This window comes from Lactuca sativa, chromosome 8, assembly GCF_002870075.4.
Source record: "Lactuca sativa cultivar Salinas chromosome 8, Lsat_Salinas_v11, whole genome shotgun sequence".
Lineage (NCBI taxonomy): Eukaryota > Viridiplantae > Streptophyta > Magnoliopsida > Asterales > Asteraceae > Lactuca > Lactuca sativa.
The window spans coordinates 74,970,488-74,990,370 of NC_056630.2; the positions used below are offsets into that span (position 1 = coordinate 74,970,488).

At 39.9% G+C, this 19,883-nt stretch overlaps 1 long non-coding RNA gene across 1 annotated transcript; it reads right to left on the reverse strand.

Annotated features, from left to right (window-relative positions):
* Positions 1-10,609: 10,609 nt before the first annotated feature.
* LOC128128192 (uncharacterized) lies at positions 10,610-16,920 on the reverse strand. The gene is made up of 2 exons (XR_008226008.1): positions 16,537-16,920; positions 10,610-10,898 (listed from the first exon to the last, which is right to left on the reverse strand). It is a non-coding gene; the product is annotated as an uncharacterized LOC128128192 (long non-coding RNA).
* Between the last annotated feature and the right edge of the window lie 2,963 nt (positions 16,921-19,883).

Consider the following 19,883-nt stretch of genomic DNA (forward strand, 5'->3'; position numbering starts at 1 on the left):
CCACCATTGGTCCCTATAGTTTGGTGAAAAACTTAGGGAAAATGACTCTTGGGGGTAATTAACTTTTGCGTTTGTACTCATTTGGTACCTTTTCTTTGTATTCAATATACCATCGAACTTGTTGTTTGTGTTCACCATAACCCTTTGACCAAGGATTATGGTGAACACAAACAACAAGTTCGATGGTATATTGAGTACAAAAAAAGGAAAGGGGCCAAATGAGAACAAATGCAACAGTTGGTTACCCTCCCGATTCATTTTCCCTTTACTCATTTACAGCAAATCCCACGTCATCTCCTACTAATATTAATGACTATGAGATTCCTTCTTGCTTCTCTTCAAAACATAACCCACGAAAGGATATTATTCATACATGTATAACTTTTTAATGCACTTGAATATTTATTAGGGGAATCTTGACTAAGCAGGCGCATTTCATGACTACATTTACATTTTCAATCAAATGATCTATCGTATCATGGATTCTAGACAAGTCTACAAACGAGTGGAATCACAAGTGCTGTGATTTTTGAGTTTACTTAGCTTTAAGATCGAACTCATGTGATAAGATACAACATCAATATGTACAATATCATGCTGCTTTTGTAGACACATCACGATAATATTGTACATATTGATGTTGTATCTTATCCTATGAGTTCGATCTTAAAGCTAAGTAAACTCAAAAATCACAGTACTTGTGATTCCACTCGTTTGTAGACTTGTCTAGAATCCATGATACGATAAATCATTTGATTGGAAATGTAAATGTAGTCATGAAATGCGCCTGCTTAGTCAAGATTCCCCTAATAAATATTCATGTGCATTAGAAAGTTGTACATGTATGAATAATGTCCTTTCGTAGGTTATGTTTTGAAGAGAAGCAAGAATGAATCTCATAAAGTCATTAATATCAGTAGAAGATGACGTGGGATTTATTGTAAATGAGTAAAGGGAAAATGAATCATGAGGGTAACCAACTGTTGCATTTGTTCTCATTTGGTCCTTTTCCTTCTTTTTTGTACTCAATATCCATCGAACTTGTTGTTTGTGCTCACCATAACCCTTTGACCGGCTATCACAGGTCAAAAGCCGGTCAAAAGGGTTATGGTGAACACAAACAACAAGTTCAATGGTATACAAAAAAAAGGAAAGAGACCAAATGAGTACAAACGCAAAAGTTAATTACCCTCAAGAGTCATTTTCCCAAAAAGTTAATACAACACATTTTGTATGGGTTTTAATATATATCCATATAAAATAACTATATTACCTTTTGTATTTTCTTTTATCTTTATTTTATGTAACTAAATTATAAAACTAATGATTTTAATATAATGGACCCTCCTTATCCATCTACACTAATCCACCACACTAATTCTTCTTCTTCATTCTTTCTCCAAACCTCTTTAAACCGTGTGACTCACAAATTCCCTCCGTCAATCTCGATTCCTTTAATTGCCCCACCTACCCCACTACACTACATTACTTGTCGTTTTTTAGTGTAAATCCAAGAACATACAACCATGAATCCCCGTTGTGTGCATCCTTTAAACCGATGTTGCAACTAGTACAATATATATAACACCGCCATATGTATCACTTGTGTAACATCCCAAGATTCAGGTACAGCTATTCAACCCACCTTCTTTTCTCTTGTTGTCAAGTTTAGCCCTTTAGAGGAAAATGTGGTAAATGAGTACGCTGGGCGTACTCATGCGCTTAATTTGGACGCGGAGTCGCCAAGGTATGTTGGGCGCACCCAAAGTTACGCCGGGCGTACCCAGCCCAGGTGCAAAACCCTAATCTGGCTTGTGCACTATTTAAAGGGTGCTAAGGCTCATTTCCCAGCCTCCATATCAGTGAGTGAAACCCTAAGAGAGAGCCTCCCATCGTTCTTAGTGTGTGTGAGTGTTGTTGGAGCTAATTGTGCATTGGTGACTTAATGAAGAAGAAGGAAAGGAGCTTTTGGAGGCTAAAGCTTGAAGTGCAAGTATGGATCTGAGATCTACAGAAAAAGGGGCTACACTTAGAAGTATAAAGTTCAAAACTTTCCTCTCCTTTTGGTTTATTGTTGCATGTGTTATTTCTAGGGTTAAAAACCCCAAAGGTGGAGTCTTTATGAGTGTAAGGTGCTCCATGGTCCAAGATCTGTCCCTTCTCAGTGGTATTAGTGGTTTAGATCCATAAAGTTTCCATCTTGATTGTTGATATGAGGTCATGCTTGAGTAATAAGCCTTCTAGAGTTAGAGAATGGAATATTATGGGAGTTGGTGACTTGTTCAGCCATGCAAAGGTTTAAAGTCGTCAACTTTATGGATTAAGAGCCTTAGAAGTGGTCAGATCCAGAAGTTGGACGTGGGTCTTAACTGTTTAAGACCTCAAGAGCTAAAGGGCTGAAGCAGGGGAGTACGCCGGGCGTAATCCCAGTACGCGTCGCATACTGGGTGGCGTTCCCCGATTTTGAGAGGCAGTCGGGTACGCTCCGCATACACATCTGGTACGCGCAGCGTAACCCGGAAAGTTGACTTTTGGTTGACTTTTAGGGTATGGTCTCTAGTGGGGCCTTTTGAGTTATGAGAGGGGTAAAATGGTCTTTTACCCTTATGAGAGTGTCATAAGAGGACATAGTCTAGCCTTTGAGAGTTATATTAATTAGGGTACTTATTTCATATGATTAGGCGGAGGCTAGACCAGAGTTTACCGAGCCAGAGATTTACCGAGTTACCAGAGGTGAGTCTTCTCACTATACTTTACCTAGAGTGGTAACAGAGTTATGCGATAAAGACATTATATGCTATCTATGTGAAGTGTGGCACTGCATTATTTCTATGTGATGTATGCTGTGTGTATATCAGAGTTAGGACCGAAAGGTCCACAGAGCTAGGACCAGAGGGTCTGCAGAGTTAGGGCCCAAGGGCCCACAAAGTTATAGCCTCGAGTGGCTAATATGTGCTATATGTGGTATTTTTAGAATTTTTTGCCGGTGTATTTTTATGCTATTTATGTGTTGAGATTTATTGTGATATGTGATATGCATGATTCAGAGTTATCAGAGTTAGGGCCTTTGGGTCCATAGAGTCAGGGCCAGAGGGCCCACAGAGAGTTGGGACTGGAGGGTCCCACTGAGACACACTGACCAGAGGGTCAACAGAGATTATAGCCCCGAGTGGCTAATATGTATTCGAGTGGTATTTTGGGGAACTCACTAAGCTCCGTGCTTAAAGTGTTTGTGTTATGTGTTTCAGGTTTTCTCAGGATCACGGGACGGCACCGGCTCGATTGTACACACCAGAGGAAGCGTTTATTTTGAGGATCCTGGTTTATTAATTGTATGAACCTAATAGTCATGTATTGTAATTTAAACAAAAATGGGATTTTTATGAAAAGTGTTAAAGAGATAAACGATTTTAAATGAAAATTTTGTTTGAAAATTTCGGTGTTACAAGTTGGTGTCAGAGCCTTGGTTTAAGGGATTCGGATGCACCTTCGGGTAAATCTGGACTCAAACTGAGGGAGTAAGAAAAGTTTTCAAAGAAATGATTTCCTAAAAGTGAATAAGAGTTCAAAGAGAAAGCGAGAAAGAGCAGTGTGTACAATCAGCCAGAGCCCGAACGGTGATTTCCCAAAATACCCTTACTTTTGTGTTATGAGATATTTATGATGCACTTTATGAGATATTATGCATGCTAGAGACAGGCTAGGTACTTCATATCTTAGGACTAGAGTGGCCTGATTTGTGATGCCTTAGCCTAGGAGTTGTTGTTATATGTGATGTGCTTTTGAGTATAAGTGAGAACATTCAGTTAAAATCCTTTTAGGGGATTTGAGTAGAGGAGTAATCTAGGAGAGACGCCTAGATGAGAGTTGTGGTGCTTATCGAAAGAATAGTTAGAACCCGCGAGGGGTAGAGTTGCAGAGTTTGGTGGTACTTTTGAGAATGAGCAGAGCAAGCGGAGTTATCACCCAGAGTGAGTTCTATGTATTCTTCGATGCTCGAATGCTGCTTGCTTCGTGCTTTGTGGAACTCTTGATGATGGGAGTCAGCTACCAAATGAATATGACAATATCCAGGAGGTAGATGGCTGGCATCATTAGGAACTCTTCAGCAGCTGATGGCGGAGAAGTGGGAGGACCAAGGAAGAGCCTAGGGTGTGACCTTAGCCAGATGAGTATGCTGGCGGAGTAGAGAATTTCGCTGAGGAGCGAGCACGCGTGGTGGAATTAGCAAACGAGAAGGTTGAGCAGCTACTTAGGAGCTCTGGAATGGTCTGTGTGGAAAGTATGGGTAGATGTGGCAGGTAGTATGGGCCCGTACTACCGAAAGCAGAGGACCCATACTCGATACAGGGAGTATTCTGAAGGTTCTAAGGAGCAGATTGAGGAGTGATGTTATGGTTCGAGTACCATACATCGGAGCAGATTGAGGAGTGATGTTATGGTTCGAGTACCATACATCGGAGCATATTGAGGAGTGATGTTATGGTTCGAGTACCATACATCGGAGCAGATTGAGGAGTGATGTTATGGTTCGAGTACCATACACCGGAGCAGATTGAGGAGTGATGTTATGGTTCGAGTACCATACATCGGAGTAGATTGAGGAGTGATGTTATGGTTCGAGTACCATACGTCGGAGCAGATTGGGGAGTGATGTTATGGTTTGTGTACCATGCATTGTAGCAGATTGAGAAGAGACATCAGGGGCTGAGTACCATGGTTCTTAGCAAATGTTGCTTGTGATTCTCCGGTTATCCGATCAGGATTGATGGGTGGAATTTGGACGCGATGGGGTTTTAGGCCTGAGGGCCATGATTGAGTCCGAAGAGGCATCCCTTGAGAGGGAGGTCGGGAGCATATCAGAGTACCTTGGTAAGATGTCAGATGTAGTCGCAAGACTCAGGGATTGGTAGAGATGGCATTTATGAGGGATTGCGGACTGAGTGAGCAATCATCCGAAGGAGGAGATGTCACCTTCTGTGACTTGTTGGGTGTTATTTATGTTTCCTGTGGGAGTAGGAGAGGCGTGAGATTTCAGTCTTGGGTTTAGGAGTAAACCATATGGGTTGACAATGATGTCGATGTTTTCCACCAGAGTATCAGGCAGCGTGTCTGCCACGAGGAAATGATCTACCATGAGCAGGTAGTCAGTGGGGACTGAGATGGTCAAGGATCACATTACATTGAGTATAGTAGGGAGTGTGGTAGCAGTATCAGAAGGTAATCTAGTTGAGTATATCAGAGCGGTGGCTCTTCTGTCTATGATGGGTATTGAGCATGGTAGTGGAGTCCCTATTCTCGTGATGATTCACGTGTTGGAACGGGGGTTGAGAAGTCGAAGATGAGGAGTATGATGATTTATTGTTTCAGTCTAAGAGTCAGTGATAGTACTAGACAGTTGGGATGTTCAGCATTGGGAGGGTATGAGACTTCGAATGGATAGAGGTGGTTGTGATGAGAAGTTCCTGAGGATTTCTTCGGAGATTTAGGGTATTTGAGGCTTCTTGATCTCTGCGTGAGGAGATCATTGGGCGTTGTGTGGCACCTTCCAAGCATAGGTGCGAGGTTTCTGGAGGAAACCGTATGTGGGGTAGAGTGTGGATGTGGCAATTGTTGATGGTTCGAACCCTAAGTGGGGGAGAACCGGGTATTTTTGAGGGAACCAGAGATTTATGCAAGAGTGGTTAGGGGTTGGACACAAAAACCTGCGGCTCGAATTCATGAGACCAGGGTCATTGGTGATCTAGGAAAGGTGAAGGGCGAGATAATGCATTTGGTATGTGTCTGAGAAAGGATGGGTGTCTCCACGGCAGGTGGCCAATGGTCAGGAATCTGGTGGTGGTCAGGGCCGTTTCAAGTGGAAGGCTCGTAATGATGGTATTGGCAGTTGAGAACTTCTGGGTTGAAGTATGGATTATATATGCCCTTTTTGGGGAGGATAGAAGATTATCGAGCAGCCAACTCCCGGGCTGGTATGTGTATCCTTTCTTGGATCTTGAGCAGCAGGGGAAAAGGGTTTCGGAGGATCATCAGCGTGTTTTGAAGCGTTAGCGCTTTCTTTGTATTCCAATTGAGTGTTTGGATACACTGAAGTTGCGCATTGGGTAAAATGAAGAATTATTTATGAGGTTCAGAGGAAATGTATTGTTGTATCTGTATGGTGCTGGGGGTAGTGGTTGAGGCAGGACATTGTGATGTTCTGAAATGGTGTTCCGTGGTACCCGGGTATAATGCCCCGATTTTGGAGTTACTTAGAATCTTGAGTATGAGACGACTAGTGGTGTATCATGTATCCACGATTCTAGTGGGAGTCGTAGTACTCACTGGTCAAGAGGGAGTTGTGATACTGCGGGGAGCCGTAGTACTCACTAGTCAGAGGATGTTGTGATACTGCGGGGAGCCGTAGTACTCACTGGTCAAGAGGGAGTTGTGATACTGCAGGGAGCCGTAGTACTCACTAGTCAGCGGGTGTTGTGATACTGCGGGGAGCCGTAGTACTCACTAGTCAGAGGGTGTTGTGATATTGAGGGGAGCCGTAGTACTCACTAGTCAGAGGGTGTTGTGATACTGCGGGGAACCGTAGTATTCACTAGTCAGAGGGTGTTGTGATACTTCGGGGAGCCGTAGTACTCACTAGTCAGAGGGTGTTGTGATACTGCAGGGAGCCATAGTATTCACTAGTTAGAGGGGGTTGTGATACTGCGGGGAGCCGTAGTACTCACTAGTCAGAGGGTGTTGTGATACTGCGGAGAACCGTAGTACTTACTAGTCATTGAGAGGTCATTATGATGTTGCGGGGAGCCATAGTACTCACTAGACGGAAAGAGAGTGTGATGATGGAGTGTTCTCCGATCAATGTATGATGCGGAAGAGTTTTGGGCTTGAATAGCCCTAGTATTGAGTTTTTGGAACCTGGTGGTTGAACCGGGGGCGAGACTGGGGTCTCCGTCTCTGTCGGGAGATTCGGCGAGATGCGCAGGGGATATGCGCAGTAGACACCAGAGGTCAGAGTTGATTCGATCCTCGGTTGGATTGTATTTTTCGCATAAGGAAAAGAGAATTTCGAGACTTGCGTGTCACTGGGCCGGGATAGTGGTCACGGGGAGGAAGTTAGTGAGATATTTTGGATCATGAAATGGGTGACCTTTGGAGGTTCAGCTGTGGAGTCAAAAGCTGACCTGGAGTTCAGTATCGAAGAGGGATATGAGAAAGGAGCTAGAGCTTATCATGGTGATGTCTGAGGACACTCCAGAGCGAGCGAACGATTCTGACGCTCGAGGACGTGCTTCAGGCATGTGTGTTAGATTTCGGAGGGAGTTGTGACACGTATTTACCCTTGGTTGAGTTTTTCCATATCAACAGCCATCATTCGAGCATCGATATGCCTTGTTGTATGGGAGGAGGTGTCGGACTCCCATTTGTTGGGGAGAGGTAGAGCAACGTGTGATGGGTAGTATAGAGATAGTGCTTCAGACGATAGAGCAGATACAACAGGTCAGACAGAGGTTGTTAATCGCTTAGAGTTGCCATAGGAGTTATGCGGATAAGCGTCAGTCCGAGCTTGAGTTTCAGGTCGGAGAATTTGTGCTCCTGAAGGTATCTCCTTGGAAAGGAGTGATCTGGTTCATGAAGAGAGGCAAACTAGGGCCCAAGTATATTGGTCCGTTTAGAGTGATCGCGAGGGTGGGCAGGGTAGCATATCGTTTGGAGCTACCTGCGGAGTTGAGCCAGATTCACGACACCTTCCATGTGTCCCAGCTGAGAAAGTGTGTAGCCGACGAGTCGGCAGTGGTGCCACTGGAGGATATTCAGGTGGATACGAGCCTGAATTATACTGAAAGGCCAATCACGATTGTGGATCGAAGGATCAAGGTTCTGAGGAACAAGGAGGTGCCCTTGGTTCAGGTTCAGTAGCAACATCGGAGGGGGTCCGAGCTGACTTGGGAGACATAGTCCGAAATGCGGGAGCAACATCCTGATTTGTTTTCAGTATGAGACTTCGAGGGCGAAGTCTGGTTCTAGTGGAGGAGAATTGTAACATCCCAAGATTCAGGTACAGCTATTCAACCCCCCTTCTTTTCTCTTGTTGTCAAGTTTATCCCTTTAGAGGAAAATGTGGTAAATGAGTACGTTGGGCGTACTCATGTGCTTAATTTGGACGCGGAGTCGCCAAGGTACGTTGGGCGTACCCAAAGTTACACCGGGTGTACCCGGCCCAGGTGCAAAACCCTAATTTGGCTTGTGCACTATTTAATGGGTGCTAAGGCTCATTTCTCAGCCTCCATATCAGTGAGTGAAACCTTAAGAGAGAGCCTCCCATCGTTCTTAGTGTGTGTGAGTGTTGTTGGAGCTAATTGTGCATTGGTGACTTAATGAAGAAGAAGGAAAGGAGCTTTTGGAGGCTAAAGCTTGAAGTGCAAGTTTGGATCTGAGATCTACAGAAAAGGGGCTACACTTAGAGGTATAAAGTTCAAAAAACTTTCCTCTCCTTTTGGTTTGTTATTGCATGTGTCATTTTTAGGGTTAAAAACCCCAAAGGTGGAGACTTTATGAGTGTAAGGTGCCCCATGGTCCGAGATCTATCCCTTTTCAGTGGTATTAGTGGTTTAGATCCATAAATCTTCCATCTTGATTGTTGATATAAGGTCATGCTTGAGTAATAAGCCTTCTAGAGTTGGAGAATGGAATATTATGGGAGTTGGTGACTTGGTTAGCCATGCAAAGGTTTAAAGTCATCAACTTTATGGATTAAGAGGCTTAGAAGTGGTTAGATCCAAAAGTTGGACGTGGGTCTTAACTGTTTAAGACCTCAAGAGCTAAAGGGCTGAAGCAGGGGAGTACGCCGGGCGTAATCCCAGTACGCGCCACGTACTGGGTGGTGTTCCCCGATTTTGAAAGGCAGCCGGGTACGCTCCGCGTACACATCTGGTACGTGCAGCGTAACCCGGAAAGTTGACTTTTGGTTGACTTTTAGGGTATGGTCTCTAGTGGGGCCTTTTGAGTTATGAGAGGGGTAAAATGGTCTTTTACCCTTATGAGAGTGTCATAAGAGGACATAGTCTAGCCTTTGAGAGTTATATTAATTAGGGTACTTATTTCATGTGATTAGGGGGAGGCTAGACCAGAGTTTACCGAGCCAGAGATTTACCGAGTTACCAGAGGTGAGTCTTCTCACTATACTTTACCTAGAGTGGTAACAGAGTTATGCGATAGAGATATTATATGCTATCTATGTGAAGTGTGGCACTGCATTATTTCTATGTGATTTATGCTGTGTGTATATCAGAGTTAGGACCGAAAGGTCCACAGAGCTAGGACCAGAGGGTCTGCAGAGTTAGGGCACAAGGGCCCACAGAGTTATAGTCTCGAATGGCTAATATGTGCTATATGTGGTATTTTTAGAATTATGTGCCAGTGTATTTGTATGTTATTTATGTGTTGAGATTTATTGTGATATGTGATATGCATTATTCAGAGTTATCAGAGTTAGGGCCTTTGGGTCCATAGAGTCAGGGCCAGAGGGCCCACAGAGAGTTGGGATTGGAGGGTCCCACTGAGACACACTGACCAGAGGGCCAACAGAGATTATAGCCCCGAGTGGCTAATATGTATTCAAGTGGTATTTTGGGGAACTCAGTAAGCTCCGTGCTTAAAGTGTTTGTGTTATGTGTTTCAGGTTTTCTCAGGATCACGGGACGGAACCGGCTCGATTGTACACACCAGAGGAAGCGTTTATTTTGAGGATCCTAGTTTATTATTTGAATGAACCCAATAGTCATGTATTGTAATTTAAACAAAAATGGGATTTTTATGAAAAGTGTTAAAGAGATAAATGATTTTAAATGAAAATTTTGTTTGAAAATTTCGGTGTTACAACTTGGGATTGAGGATTATATCAATTTGATCAATATTAGACTTAATTTGATCAATATTAGACTTGTGATACCAATTGAACAAACATATTGCTTTATTTCTTTAAGTCAGTGATGGTAAGGAAAAATATGGAATGACTCTTTAATGTTTCCATAGGTGGTGTTCTTTCTTTAGGTGTTCATTAATCCAAACATATTTTCATGGGATAGCTTCAAGCCAAAAGTATGCTTAATTTAAAGATTATACGGTGGATTGGAGAAAAGTTTTAAAAGGAAATGATGGTTTACTAATGGAGTTCATAAGAATTCATTCCAAAAGAACACAAGCACGTAATTCTTGGGCCATAAACAAGGAATGATGAAATATGATGAATATTTATTAATGAGAATAAACAAAAGTTAGTAAATAGGAAAAATTGAAGGTTTAAGGGGAGAGATCTTGGAAATTCGAAGTGGATTGTAGTCTTGAATGATGTAGATCATCTAAGGTCTATTTGATATGATAAAATAGAATGACAAGGGTAAATAAAGAAAGTTGTAGAATGAATAAGATAATAAAACTGATCATAACCATTCCATTGGCATACTAGTTATTATATTGGAATATAATGAATCGTTAAGTAATGTTGTTCGACATTCAAGAATAAATGTATGAATGGAATGGACTTCATTATAATCAACAAAAATACCCTTACACACAACACGTATTAACTACAAATTTTCACAAAATTTAAGCATTCAAAATAATATTTATCTACTCTAATAAATCAAGATCAATTCTGTTATATGTCAATTTCTTATGAGTTTTGACACTTGTCATTTTGTGATATTTCTGAAATAAATTGTAACACCCATAAAAATCATGCCAAATTTAAACTTTTTAAAACATTTCAAAGCACACGATTATTACAAAACTTGTTTTCAAAATAGTATATTGTCGGAGTACCCCAGAGTCAAATCATAAAATCATAAAATGTGAGGAACGGTATGATCATGCCTTCGCCTTTCCGCGATCATCAGAAGTACCTGAAACAATAATCGTTAAATGTAAGCTCGAAGGCTTAGTGAGTTACCCCCAGAATACGAACGCCATACAGATATAACCATATCATATAAACATACAAGCAAACAGATACAACATGCATAATGAGCCATCAGTCTGACTGGACCAACTCCCGGTCGTCAGTCTATCTGGACCACTCTCTGAGCCCTCGACACGTCTGGACCGCCCTCCTCGGGGCCTTCAGCCTATCCAGACCGCTCGCTGGGCCTTCGGCCTGACTAGATTTGTCCGGACCGGTCATGCAGTTTACCCGGTCCACCCAGTGTGTCTTGGCCTACCGCACATAGCAGGATCTGCCTCAACCCTTTCCCCAAACCAATAAATATGTGCACATAAATATCATATGCTAGCATGCAATAACAGATAGTCATACAGATCTAGCTGATCTCTAACATAGCAATCATCATATAACCAGGATATCAATCTAACAAACTACTAGCATAGCAACCATCCTAAACCAGGATGTAATCTAACATAGCAACCATCCTAAACCAAGATGTAAATCATAAAGGGACGGCCTTGGTGTCGTAGCCCCTGTTGATATAGTGAGGAGAACTCACCTCATGATGTCGCACTGAAGTGATAGGCTCAAACTCTCGAATCACCAACATGAACTCCACCACCTATAATCACCATAAAACCCTTTTCCATAAATTTCCAATTTACCAAAATACCTCCAGAGGTTAACTGGTCAACCCTTGGTCAAGGTCAACATACAACAATCCATGCTGACCCGACTCGTCGAGTCCTTCCTAAACTCGAGAAGTCGTGAAATCCTTGGTTGAATCGTCGATTTTCCCTATAACTCGCCGAGCTCATGTGTGTCTAAAGGTTGGGAAAACCCTAGCCGACTCGTTGAGTCTTTCGACTGACTCGCTGAGCCCAAGGCAATCTCCATTGGACTCGCCGAGTTGTTCATCAACTCGTCGAGTTTATGACCATCTTCATATGACTTGCAGAGTAGACCTTGCGAATCGCTGAGTCCCTTCAATCCTTCATCCATATAGATGCTTTTCAGTCCATGCAAATAATCCATACTACAGATCTGAGCTCCTAGGGCATGTTTATCACGTAAAGTTGCAAACTTTATGTGCATGCATGATGATAATGGCCCAAAAAAAGATAAAGGAGTGGCTTAAGGTAAAGGAAAGGCCATAGATCAACAAAGACTGGAACTTTATGACAAAGAGGGGCTAAAGGAGTCTAGATCTGAGATTGCAACCTCAGATCTTGACCCAAAATGGATAACCACTCCAAAACCCTAAAAAGGGCTCTAAACCCATAAATGAAGAGATCTAACCAAAGGGGAGCCAAGGTAACAACTTGTTACCTTCTAAACGATGCCAAGACAGAGAAGATTCCGGATCTACAACAGCCCCTTGCTTCACACATCTTGAACTCCAAGCCCCTTTACTCCAAGAATTTTCTTTCAAGATAAGAAGCACACAAAAATAGAGGGAAAGCACAAATTAGGGTTTCTGAATTCGAGGGATGCAATAAGAGAGGCTAGGGAGAATAAGTGGTCCTTAAATAGGATGCAAATCCCCGAAATTTAGGGTTTCATCTGTCAGCTCTTACTCGTCGAGTCCCTTATTGGACTCGGCGAGTAGGTCACAAAAACACGCGGACCAACCCGTTGCTACTCGACGAGTAGGGCAACCAACTCGTCGAGTAGACCTTGAAAACAAGAAAATTCTTATATTAATTCAATACCTAAGAATTGGGGCGTTACATAAATAATATCTACATGTTAATTTTTGGTTTTTCAAATTTTAAAATTAAAAAGCTACATATAAGTAATGTATTGAATGCAATTAACATGACAGTAAATTGCAATGAATATGTTTCTACCTTTCTTATTTTAAATCCTAATATGAAGGACAAAATCACTGATAGTTTCCAATATTCCAACTAATAACACACATCCATTTGATTCTGGAATTCAAAATTTACATATACGCCTCTATCCATTCCAAAATATCTCAATGTTGCATATATCGATTTCAATAGGAAATGTTATCAATCACCCGATTTCTAGCTTGTTTCAATGTAACCTCCCTATTTCAACCCAAATATTTTCATTTAATATTCAACACATTTGTTTTAGTTACATCTTTAAAGATCTAAATAAAACCATTTGATTGAAAATTTTTATCAAAGTATAGACATAAGAATTATTAGGTGTCAAAATCTCTAATAAATGCAATGCAATCATGTTACACCTTCCTTTCTTACCAGAAAACGTGAACCAATTTAAACTGAAAACTATAAGCACAAAGTTTAGTGATTTCCCAAAATACCATATACAACACATAATAGTGGGCCCCTCCATATGAGTATATTTCAACCCATGTGAATGATATCATCCACCCATGGTCTTACAATGACCCTCGTTGCTACAACCTCGTTGCATTCTTTCATGTTATGGTCCCCCATAGTCTTTCATACGGTTACCATTGTCCCTCATGGTCTTTCATATAATTGTCATGGTCCCCCTATGGTCTTTCATATAATTGACATGGTCCCCCTATGGTCTTTCATGCCAATATTACACACGACAATCTAGCATACCATGACACCTAGTGTCCTACATACTATAGTGAGAAGACTCACCTCACAGTCAGACATACAAACACAACGGTTCGCAAGAAACGTAAAGGTTGTCTCAATAACCATCTAAACATGTAATGACAGATCAAACCTCAGTCTTTGGCCCAAACCCCTAAAGTTTGACCTAAAGTCAACTTGGTCAAAATTCAACAAGAGTCAACCTATGGTCAACAAGCACCCCCACACTCTCATAAGGGCATCATGCGACCACTACATGACAAAATAGTCAGTTGATTGTGCTTATCTGGAAACCTTAAAAGTGTCTCGTGCTCATGAAGAAGCACACCGTAATCAGGCTGAATCTAAAGGGTTAAATGACTTAATCCATTAAGTCAATCCCTTAAATTCCCATATCTGATCCTTAACAATGTCCTAATGGATAAAGTTTCCAACTTTACCCACTAAGACACTCCAAACAAGCAAGATCTAAACTTTAAGTCTCATAAAGTCCAAGTCTTCTACTTTTGTATCTTAATCAACATGATGTCTAAATGCATAAAGTTTACAACTTTATCCACTATAAGGCCACAAACTTCCAAGATCTAAAACCCTAAGTTGACAAATGACTAAAAACACATATTTCTTTATGTATGGAGTAAAGAGAGCTCTTGCATGTACTCTCCACTCCACCAAATGACCATATATTATCCCAAACATCAATCAAAAGCTTAAGAGCCCTTCAAATGTTATGGAACAAGTTAGAGTATCACTTTTTCCCATTTTATATTTTTTGGCTCCAAAACACAATTCAAGGGATTAAGTCATTTATCCAAAATTATTGATATTTAATAAGGTCTAAAATTTATTCCCTTAAAACCCAAGACCTTTACTTGATCAAATGACAGTCCGTTATCCCAAAATTAGAAACATCCTGAAACTAGATGTTACAACTCTACCCCACTTAGACTGGACTTCGTCAATGAAAACAGTCTCTGTTAGAATTTGTTGAAAACATCATCAACACAATCTATATGCCTCTTCCAACCGTTTCATAAATACAAAGCATTCATAAAGAAAATTTGAGAGACCACTTGGAACCCAAATGATGCCAACAAACAACCTAATCACTTGAAAAAACATAGTTGCACAATTATCTCTCTCCTTAACTATAAGACCCAAATCATAGTGAACACCATTCAAAATGGGAAACTCTCAAAACAGTGACTACAAACTAAAGCCATCAATATACTTCATAAAACCGGAAACCCATTAGTCTAAAATCCATAAACCATACCTCAAGACCGATGATCATCCATCCTTTGTACCTACTCCTAGTCCCTGCATAGGAATACCACTAACCCATGCAGAACGAGCACTCAAGCATCTTGATCATAAATTTCAACCAATTGAAAATCTAGAAATTATGCCCAAAGGACCTCAAATACACACCTGACTTCCTGGAAAGTCATCACTAACCCACCGCTCCCATGAGCGTAATAATGTTCATTCCAAAAATCTTGTGTGGCATCCAAACTCCCATTACAACTCAAGTGCATAATGCCACACCCCCGGACGGTGATAAAAACGTCGGGTTGTGCGAATTATTCATGGATTGCAATCATTGTATAAATTGAAAGGCACATAAATAAAAACATAAAATATAATCTTTTATTAATAGGGAATAGAAATTATATTGTCTTTGTTCTACGAGTACATCATTACATAAAACTCAAAATACGATACATGCCTTAACAGATAAGCAATTATAAAATACAGTGTAGTGATAGGTAAACAAAAGTTCCATAGGTATCCAGTGTGTGTGTGTGTACCAGATAAGCAATTATAAAATACAGTGTAGTGATAGGTAAACAAAAGTTCCATGGGTATCCCGTGTGTGTACTTCTAGCTCTTACGTTCTTGAGAATACATGCGTTTTAAAAATACGTCAACATAAAGTTTTTTAGTTCACAAGGTTTTGACTATCTGTACTTTTATAAGAAAAGTATGTTTATACAATATATAGTTGTTTTTCCAGATTATATAAAAATGTACTTTTTATAACCAAAAAGTATGTGTTTATAGTGTATAAGAGCTCCCCTGACTTATATGTAATCGTACTTGTAAACTGTACAAGTATGTGTGCCGTGTACAAGTACTACCTGACTTATAAGTAATCGTACTTGTAAACCGTACACATTTGTTTGTTGTGTATAAGTGTTTACGTATATAAAAGTATGAGTTGTATCACAACAAAAGTTTGTGTAATTCGTATATAAGTGTTTATGAAACTTATATAAAATATAGATCCTTGTAAATCGTACAAGTATGTGTTTGGTCTACATAGAAGTAATATTTTCAACTCATATGAGTGCTTTTAGAGTGTACTACGTGTTACAATGAGTCTATAACCGAGCTATATGACGTGTTTCGGCCACTGTTTGGCACCAGCATGGTGCACCTTGTGTTACCGTAGTGTGATGAAAACTCTCGTGACGGTTCATCAACATCGTAAAAAATGTGGATAGTTAACACCCATTGTGACTCGTAGGGGTGTTAACCCATATAGGTCTATAAATAACGTTCCTCCCTTGCTTATGATTAACGGTTGTAGATAATAGGTCTTTACTAAGTTTTACACTTAGTTTGATGAATAAATCTCATGTAAATCCACCGAGTTTAAACAGTTCTAAAAGTGAATCTGTACCTTAGCTTTAAGTGTCAAGGTACTTAGGCAAAAAGGTTGACCGTGTGTAAAAAATGTATAAAGATTCCAACAAAGATCAGGCAACATAATGGCTGTAAACCGAGTAAAATCATGCTTTAACCAATGTAAAACCAAAAATCCAAATATGTGTACGTATATAGTCTCAAAAAGACGTGCATATCAGTTTAAATAATTATTTTCTAAATAAACGGATGTATAACATTTTAAAATTATATAAACCATAAATAATCAATTTATGTTTATATAAACTATAAATAGTTGACATATTGCAAACATTCTCCCCCAAAAACATTTTAAAAGTTTAAAAGAGGGACCGTGAAACTCACTTTCGTTGCGTGCTTTTAACCATTTCGTCTTTTTGTTGAGAATCGAGTTTTTCGTCAAAAATCACATAGAGAACACTTCCTTTAACGAAAGGTTGCAAGAGGGTTGTAGATCAAGTCGAATCTGAAAAATTAAAATTGGTCGGCGTCGGAGTTTGCCGAAAAATCTCGTCGTAATCTCGCCCGAACGGCACCGGTGTGGCGATGATAGTGGCTATCGGCAATGAAAGCAACTTTTCGACGCTGTTGGAAGTTGTTGCTTCACCGGTGGCAGGTTGAAAGGTCTCATCAGAGGCTGATCGGTGCAAAAATAGCGGCAGAGGAGCAGTTTCCTACGGTGGCTAGCGGTGGCGGTAATCGGAGAAGAGGGTCGAGAGGGAGAGAGACTGGTAGATACAGAGAGAGAGAGAGAGTGGTTGGGAGAGAGGGAATCCCCCTATCTATTTATATAAGGTCTTGCTCCACAAAATGTCGACAAGTGGCACCACAAGATCACTCCAAGAGGCTCCATTAGAAATGCGACACATGTCACTTCCTCGATCCACGAGCAATTGTTTGATGAAAAATGACATCTTACATTTTGTTTTGAAAAAACTAGCTCGATGTCCACGAAATTATAGTTCGGAATATGTAAAAATATTCACTGAAGGAAAGATGTAACTATGTTAAATTTGTGTTCAAAGTGCTTTGTCGGGGGATTTTCGGTTCAACGATTCGACTAATTTTCGCGAATGTGTTATAACTTCGTGATATAAAATTTTCAAAAATAGAATCAAATACTAGAGTTTTGTCTGATTCCAAAAATGTTTTCAAAATCACTTAATGAGTTAGTTCCAAAATCAACTACTAGATTGATTAGTGATTATGGGAAAATTGTTTCGGATCAAATCACATTTTAAAATACCCTACATAGCGTTTGAAGTGACTTTTTCAGGCCATTACAGGCCGCAAACTGTTATGTGATAGTTCATTTTTTTAAAACGGTCGTAAATTTTGCATACGAACTTTGTTTTCATAAATCTTTATATCCACATAATTGTGTTCTCATGCTCTATACAATTAAAGTATTATTTGCATATAATAATTTTAATACATAAATCTACTTTAAATGTATCAATTCATTACTTAAGTATGGTGAATAGTGTTTGATTGTTACCGTTCTATATACATAACAGACTTAAGTTGTATTCCGCATGCATTTCCAAGTATAAAAACTTTATTGCCATTATAATGAGTGGAATACATTAAATTAGGTCTATTACGTTGGAATACATTAAATTGTGTGTTCATTATAATGACCTAATTTTTACCAGTTGTCACATTCTCCCTCCGTTAATAAAAATTTGTCCTGAAATTTAGCTTATAATTGAGGTATTGTTGAACTGTTGGGTGTATTTACGCTTCATTTGATCGTCACGCTCCTAAGTAAATTCTACTCCTCATATAGAGTTCTTTAGCATCTTCACTATGGGAATACGAATTTATTTCAATCGTTTGATCTTTCGATCCATGATTTCCATTGGTTCATCGATTAAGTGGAGTTTGGTGTTGACTTGTATCTCCTTAAGAGGAAGGAAAGAGTATCATCAGGCATACACTTCTTGAGATTGGACACATGAAAAACATCATGCACTTTGTTGAATTCTTGAGTTAGTTTGAGTTGATATGCAATAGGACCAATTCTCGCAAGAATTCTGAACGATCCTATGAATTGTCGGTTTAACTTGCATCATTTTATGAACCAAATAATTCCCTTCCAAGTGGATACTTTCAACATCACTCTGTCTTCGAATTGGAATTCTATAGGCTTACGTTTAACGTTAACATAACTCTTTTGACAGTCACGTGTAGCCTTTAGTTGGTCTTTGATTTGCACAATTGTTTTTTGTAATCTCATGGATTATTTATGGGCCAGTAAGCAACGTATCTCATGCATGTTTCTTAGCAATATGAGTATCTCCGACTTCTGCCCAGCATACCGGTGAGCGTCACTTGTGTCCATATAGGACCTCAAAAGGCGTGACTATAATGCTAGTGTGATAATTATTGTTCTAGGAAAAATCAAACAACAGTAAACGAGTATCCCATGCGTTTCTGAAGTCTTTTACACAAGCACGGATCATGTCCTCGAGTGTTTTGATGGTTCTTTCACCCTGGCCATCAATTTGTGTGTTAGGCTTATTATGTGTTGTGTCAATTGTTTATGCTAGAATAGTCTCATTTGTACCGGTTTGGGCCTGTCCATCCATGTTTATTACTTTATAGGGTTAGACTATTTAATGTGCATTCATGTAACAATTAAGGTTAACGATTGTATCGCACTACCAAGCTCTCATAGAGAAGTTATGTTGAACTCTTCTAGAGCTTTGATAATCTAATTATTCAACACTATTTTGATCATCGTTCTTGTTATTTGATTCACATTACTGTTTACAGAATCTATCGATCTATATTATTGTTTCTACATTTGGTATGAGAGCAGGAGATAATGTATCTCATACACTACTCTTATGTCGAGTTATGTTAGGGTTTTGCGTTTTTATTGGATTTCTTCTTGCCGTCTTGATCATTTCTATTGATTATAGACTTCAGATGTACATCCTGTTTTTTACCCTAAAATCGATTATTGTTTTACATATCTGATTCTATACCGGTTTTTGTGAATCTCGACATCATGCAGCATGAGGATCCTCGTACTCTTTCTTTCAATCTTTCCAGTAGTATTGGATCTACTACTAGGATCCCAATCCTCTTCCCACAAGATTATGAAGTCTGGGCACTTCACTTCGAAGACTATGTTCTTAGCATTGAAGATCACGACACCACAATATGGCAAGCCATGACGCATGAGATGTTCGCTCACACGACTACCAGAAAGGTCATCAAGATTATAGTTGAATACATTACACTTCTTGTTGAAAATAATGTGATTCCTTAAGATGAAAAAGATAAGCTGTTGAGCAACATCAAGGCTATGAGAATAATAAGGTTTGCTCTTCCTCCGGACACTTTTCTTCTGGTGAGTGCATGTGAGACGACAAAGGAGATATGGGACAAGTTAAAGGAGCTTTATTCAAGCGATGCTGATTTGGAACACTCTGTACAAACATTACTCTTGTCATAGTTTGGAGCCTTTATTCAAAAGTATGATGAAAAAATGGATCAAGCATTCAATCATACTAATCATCTATTAAGCAGGATGCTTAAACACAATCTCGGGCGTGAAGTAATTGAGCAAAAAGTTACGTTTATGAATGGTTTGAGGTCTTAATGGAAAACGGTTGTGTCCACTGTGAAAGCTCACGAATAGGTCAAGAGCTACTCTTTGGCCAAGCTTGTAGGAATTCTAA